The sequence below is a fragment of the Mytilus galloprovincialis genome, chromosome 10 (genome assembly GCF_965363235.1).
Source record: "Mytilus galloprovincialis chromosome 10, xbMytGall1.hap1.1, whole genome shotgun sequence".
NCBI classification, from domain to species: Eukaryota; Metazoa; Mollusca; class Bivalvia; order Mytilida; family Mytilidae; genus Mytilus; species Mytilus galloprovincialis.
The window spans coordinates 39,507,243-39,514,244 of record NC_134847.1 but is presented as its reverse complement, the minus strand read 5'-3'; the positions used below and the strand labels follow the sequence as shown (position 1 = coordinate 39,514,244).

General features: G+C 32.8%; 1 long non-coding RNA gene across 1 annotated transcript; it reads left to right on the top strand.

The window, feature by feature from the left end:
* The first annotated feature begins 733 nt into the window (after positions 1-733).
* On the top strand, positions 734-4,935 carry LOC143049146 (uncharacterized). Its single transcript, XR_012970087.1, has 3 exons — positions 734-823; positions 2,972-3,097; positions 4,236-4,935. It is a non-coding gene; the product is annotated as an uncharacterized LOC143049146 (long non-coding RNA).
* The last annotated feature ends 2,067 nt before the right edge of the window (positions 4,936-7,002 follow it).

The window sequence follows — 7,002 nt, the reverse complement described above, 5'->3', positions numbered from 1 at the left end:
AAACAATACAAAACCTAAAGGTGGGACGGTAGTATTTGCATTTCTGAATTTAGGTTGCTCTTTTGTGTACCCTACTTAGGCAAATGTATCTAAACAGTGTGATTGGACATAAAATACAGTATCAACTGAACATACTTAACCAAACTGATGGATGAATCAGGTGTAGAAAAATATGAAATAATTTTACATACAGATGAAAATGAATTTTTGAGAATTTTTTTTAATTTTGTATTCACTGTACCATAAAATCCCTAAAAGTACTAGTGTAGTGGCCTTAGGTTTTTAAAAATAGCAAAAAAAAGTAAACGGTCATGATACATATTCAAATTAATTTCTGAATAGTAAAATAAAAGTACTTCAGTTAACTGTGAATGTAGAATTTTTTGCAGTGTTAGAAAGTGGTGAAAATTCTAAAAAGGCTATCATTATCCCCTGTTATGGGCCAGGAAATACTATCGTGCCACCTAAAGTGGACAACCGATCAATTTTCAAACTAAACGAGTTTGTACAACAATATTTTAACCTGATAAAAGTAATAATAAGGTGAACCCTAGTAAAATAAAACCGGCGAACCATGTTCATCACACATTAACCAGGAACTTTTGTATTTAGTTATTACGAGTTACACACTGTTAATGAAACACAATACGATAACATTCTTCATAAAAATAAAATTGCATACAGTGCATTCGATACTATAAAATTTAGTGAAAAGATAGATTGTATTTTGTAGATCACCAAACCTGATGGGAAGACATGTTTAGGTAACTGCAACTCTCAAAGATTATGTCTCGCCAAGTGTTATTGGAAAGGTTACTGGCAGGTAAACTACTTGTTATTGCGTAATGATTAAATAGACTCATCCTTTATTTGTTTTGATGTGTTTTACCGCCACTTTTAAGCACCGCTTTTATACTATTTCGTGGCTGCCAGTTTTTATGTTGGAGGAAGCCGGAGTGCCAAGAGAAAACCACCGACCTTCGATAGGGAAAATGACAATCCTAGTCAATTAAGATTAGAGTCGAGTGCACCTGCACGAGAGGGGTTCGAAATCACAACTTTCGTGTTGACTGGCTAGTGATTACAGGAGTAACTACTTAGATCACTCGGCCACCGAGGCTCCCAACTCATTATGAATACCAGAAATGACATTTTGTTATTGCGTCATGAAAGTCTTTCTTAATAACAATGTACCCTGAAAACTAAATGACATAACACAAACGGTTCATTTACTCGGTGCACCAAGTAAATGAAACGTTTATGTTGTGTCATCATGGTCATGTGACTCATGTGTTAAAAATGTGTCTAACATAGAAAATAGAATCCGATACCTATTGTTTTGAAGGTTATTCGTTAATTTTTAATTATGTACCTCTTCAAGAGAATATGAGGAACATACAAGTATGGTCAAGATTATATGCGTATAATAATATGCTCCGATTATACGAGTATTACATACCCTGATTATAAATACACTTAACGTTATTAATGTATGGACAACATTTTGAAATGTTCTATGCTAATTTGTTCTACTTGTGTTTACACTGTTTTAATAAACAGAAATTTTTCGAGGTTTTTAAGAATGCGAATAATGCGAAATGGTGAATATCGCAATGATAAAAATTTGCGTTGCGATATCTGACACATATATCTGTATGTAGCTTTTCCTGATCTTTCCTCGAATCGGCATAACTTAATTAGCATTTGTGTCCATTCTTCAGAATTCGAAATCGCAATAATAAATACACAGAATAATCTCTGAATCAGTGGTAATTTGTTCAGCAAGTATAGAGTTCGGGAGACGTCGACAATGACCACATATTTTATTCACTTTATTTAAATTTGTAAGTGAAATTCACTGAATTAATTGATCATGTATCAATGATACAAAAAAGTAGAATTACAAAAATATCCAACTTCGAGGAAAATTCAAAACAGAAAGTCCCTAAAAATGGCAATATCAAAAGCTAAAACACATCAAATTCATGGATAAAAATTTAACTGTCATATTCCTGACTTGGTTCAGGCATTTTCTTAATAGAAAATGGTGGATTTATACGTGTTTTAAATCTAGCCTAACCTCTCATTCGTATAACAGTCGAATAAAATTCCATTATATTGACAACGATGTGTAGACTTTTTTTCAAAACAAAGCAACTAAATAGGTCAAAATGTCAAAATAAGGGGTACACCAGTCGCCATTTGATTAATAAACTAAAATTATCATTTTGCTTAAAATTTAAATTCTGATGTCTTAATTTGAGGAGTTTATTTTTATCCACTCCTTTTTTCGACAACTTGAAGGGTTATGACAATATGTCATTTACAGTGTAAAAAGTTGGTATTTGGTTTATTAATGACAATCCATTATCTGCAAGGAGGTGTTATATTTTTTTGTCTGAGTTAGAATTTATTTTCACATTTCCAATGCTATCAATCAAATGATTTTTTTCGAAGAAACCTTTAGCCGACCCCCCCCCCCCCCCCCCAACACATACACTTTTTATGAAGTTAAATGGTCGTTCCCTTACCAAGACAATACTGATATATTGGTTGGACCATATGAAGTCATGGTCATTTAAGGAATGACTGTAATATTTTTTCTGTCTATGAAGAAATAACATAAAAATTTTGGTGCACACTGAATAACGCGCGTAGCGGGTTATTTAACAGTGTGCACCACATTTTTAATGTTATTTCGAATAGACAGAAAAAATATTACAGTCATTTCTTATAATTTAATTCTAAATTCCATTTTAAACCGTAGAAAAACCATAAAAACGTTGATGACGTCACGGTCACATGACTAATTATGTCTATGGGCTCATAACAAAATAACGTCAGCCAATCAGAAGACGCGTTACATCCAAAATTAAATTATACGCGTATGGTCCAAATACTAATATGAATCTGATCATGTATTTATACTTATTGTGAAATATTGATAATTAATGTATCTTTTTTGCTTAAGTTTTGGGAGTTGTCTTCTGACAACGAAATACGACAAGGAATTTTCTGTTTAGTACCAAAGAAAAATAATCAAGTTAAAATCAAAGAATGCAAATTCAACAAACTTGTCCAATGGGATTACCGAAAGGTCAGTGAATACAAAATCAGAATATCAGTTAAAAGGAAAATCACAAATATACTAAAACTAGAGAAAAAGTCAGAAAGGAAAGTCCCAAATCAAATGGGAAAATATTCCAGACTTGATACAGGCATTTTCGTATGTAGAAAAAATGTGGATTAAGGTGGTACCCAACACTTTCACTAAAATTAATTTGGCTCGTTTAATTTTAATAAAATTTTGTCCAAGTATTTACTTTGATCCTTTAACAAAAATATTACACTGGTTATATAGCAGTTTGACAAACACCAATTTTGATCATTGAGAAGCTTAATGTTTCCTTTACAACACAACGTAATTAAAACGTTAAGCTGACTTTACAGAGTTATCTCCCTGTAGTGTTAGGTACCACCTTAAACCTGGTTTTATAGTTGTTAAGTAACTTTGTTGCAAAGGGCAAACGACATTTGAAAAAATATGCTCAATAAAATAAAGCTTTTAATTAGTAGATACCGAAGTTTTATAATTAAATTAATTATAATGCCAAGCAAAGTTCTAATCCGTCTTAAACTTAAAGATTTGTGATAGTTGCGTCATGGTGAAGTCATCATTCAGTCATCAGTCAGTTTTTAAGTTGAAAAATGTATTCGAAAGCACTATTCCTTCACTTTGGATGTTCGTGCGTGTAGTGAATTCCCAAAAGAGGGTCGAAAGATACCAGAGGGACAGTCAAACTCAAAGATCAAAAGTAAACTGACAACACCATAGCTTAAAAAATGAAAAAGACAAACAGTCAAATAATAGTACACAAGACATAAGATAGTAAACTAAAGACAAAGCAACACGTACCCAACCAAAAACTGGGGGTGATCTCAGGTGTCCCGGAGGGTAATTTTATTAATACACAATCACGTTTTTCAATTTTAAATATATAACAAAAGTATAACAAAAGTATGATATATATAGAGATTAATACATGGCCTTTTCCATATCGGCCCGGGTATCATCCCGAGACGTAGTGGGTCGAGGGATGTTACCCGGGCCGATATGGAAAAGGCCATGTATTAATCTCTTTATCATATACTTCCGACAATTGTTTAATGTACGGCAAATAAACAAATGAAATTACTAAAACAGATGTAAAAATATAATATTGTTTTTATTGCAGGATAACTTGATACAAAACATAGATACAGGACTGTGTCTGACTGCGGATGAAGAAAACAAATTAAAACTCGTAGAATGCACTGGACACAGTGGACAAATATGGATATGGGAACGCACAATTAATTCAAAAAACAACAGTAAACGACTATCACAATAATGTATCAACACTCAAACGAAGAGGACCAGATAATAAAACCCCTTTGCTTTTTAGGTCACATGTCCCGAAGGGCCAAGTAAGCTTTTCTTATCACTTGGCGTCCGTCGTCGTCGGCGTCGGCGTTAACTTTTTACATTTTGTACTTCTTCTAGAGAACCACTGAATGAAATGAAACCAAACATGGCATGAATGTTTCTTATGAGGTGCTGACCAAGTGTTGTTACTGTGTAGCCGATCCATCATCCAAGATGGCCGCCAGCGGGGGACTTAGTTTAACATTGGACTCTATGTGAAATGCATACAAATGACTTCTTTTAGAGAACCACTGAATGGTATGAAACCAAACATGGCATGCATGTTCTTCATGACGTGCTGACCAAGTGTTGTTACTTTGTAGCCGATCCATCATCCAAGATGGCCGCCAGCGGGGGACTTAGTTTAACATAGGACCCAATGGGAAATACATACAAACGTCTTCTTTTAGAGAACCACTGAATGGAATGAAACCAAACTTCTAGTTTTTAAAATAAAGGAAATCAGGCGACTAAGTTGTATATTTATATTACTTGTTATATAAAAAAGAAGATGTGGAATGGATGCCAATGAGACAGCCCTCCACAAGAGACCAAATTACACAGAAATTAACAACTATAATAGGTCACTCACCGTTTGCCCTTCAACAATGATCAAAGCCAATACCGCCTAGTCCGCTATAAAATGCCCCGAAAAGACAAATGTAAAACAAATCAAACGAGAAAACTAACGGCCTAATTTATCAACAAAAAACAAATATGTAACACATAAATACAAACAACAACCACTGATTTATCGGCTCCTGACTTGGGACAGGCATTTACATACAGAATGTGGTGGGGTTAAACATGCTACTTGTGTTTATTTAAGAATTCAATGCTCCTTTTTGTAAATTCATCGGGGTGTAAAAAGCGTTCACCGAAGTACATTTTGTATTTCCGCGCTTCATTCTTAAAATGTATGCACGGTCAACGATTTTACAACTCTATGACATTACTAAAAGAAGCATTCAATACTTATAAATAGTTACATTTACGTTATGATAAAAATAAAATCACAAAAATACTGAACTCCGAGGAAAATTCAAAACGGAAAGTCCCTTATCAAATGACAAAATTAAAAGCACAAACACATCGAACGAATTGATAATAACTGTCTTATTCCTGGCTTGGTACCGGTGATTTTGCTTAATGCGGGTCGGTTCTCTTACGCAGGTTAATTGGACAGTATTATTAGTTATCTTGGTGTAATCAGGGGTGTACAGAATTTTACACCGTTGTTGAAAATTCATACACCCTGAGGCGTAGCCGAATGGGTGTATGAATTGCCGAATGGGTGTATGAATTTTCAACAACGGTGTAAAATTTCGTACACCCCTGATTACACCAAGATAACGAATTTATTTCTTATGAACATTTCCTTTACTCATTTTGAAACCAGGATGTAAAATTGAAAAAATGGTAATGAAAAATTTACAGTGTAACATTTTTTCAATGTCCATGTTGCTGCGCATTGTAAAATACTTTTTACTTAATTTTTGGAAAAAGTCAGAAAAAAATTTTTTCTTGAGTTTTCTGGAAAAAAATTTTTTTAAATATTTTTTAAAATTTTTGAAATTTATTTTTTTTTTAAATATAAACATTTTATTTTGATAATTTCTTTTTTTGAATTTTTTTTTTTTTTTTTTTTTTATCTTGGCAAAAAAAAATAAAAAATTCTGAAATTTTTGGCAAACTTTTATTTATCCCGGGGTGAACCAGGGTAGGGTGTTATTTACACCGGGGTAATTAACCAATCAGATTGCAGTATTTTTGCTGCATAAGAAATAAATGTTATTACCTGGGCATTACTTTGTCGACAAAGTGAAAATTGGTTTAATAGTTATAGATTATTTTTAATTGAAAATTATGCATTTGGCTTATGCAAAGAAGTTTTGAAAGGCTAAGGAATGTTTGACAATGAAAAAAGTTACATTTTGTTTATCGATGATATTATTGATTTTGCAAAACGTTGATTCAATATCGAATACAGTATTGAATAGAATGTATAGTACTGGTCTGAGAATATTATCCAAAAAAGTATCTGTTTTTAAGGAGAGAGGCAAAAAAAAACAACAAATGGATTCAAACTGATAAGTCAAATACAAACTGACAATGCCATTGGCAAAAAAACCGAAACAAAACAAAAACAACAGTAGGTCTATAGAAAATACAATAGAGAAAACTCAAGAATGAGCAAAACGAACCCATAACTTCAGGTTTGTCGGAAGGGTAAACAACATGTGGCACTTGTTTTATATAAAAGAACATTTTTTCAACATGTTCAAGAAAAATAAGTCAACAAAGAAGACACAACTAGCTAACAAAAATGTGTCCGGGTTACTGAGATAACATTCAAGCAGATCATTATTTATGCATTAGTTTCCTTTATAAATACAGAAGAGTTGGTAAATAATTAAAGGAGAGGCAAAGACAACCGTTGAAAATTGTCAAAAGAATATATCAAATTTTTAAAAGCAAAATTAACAAGAGGCGAAGGCTACCAAAAGGACATGCATATTCATAAGTAGAAAGTAAAC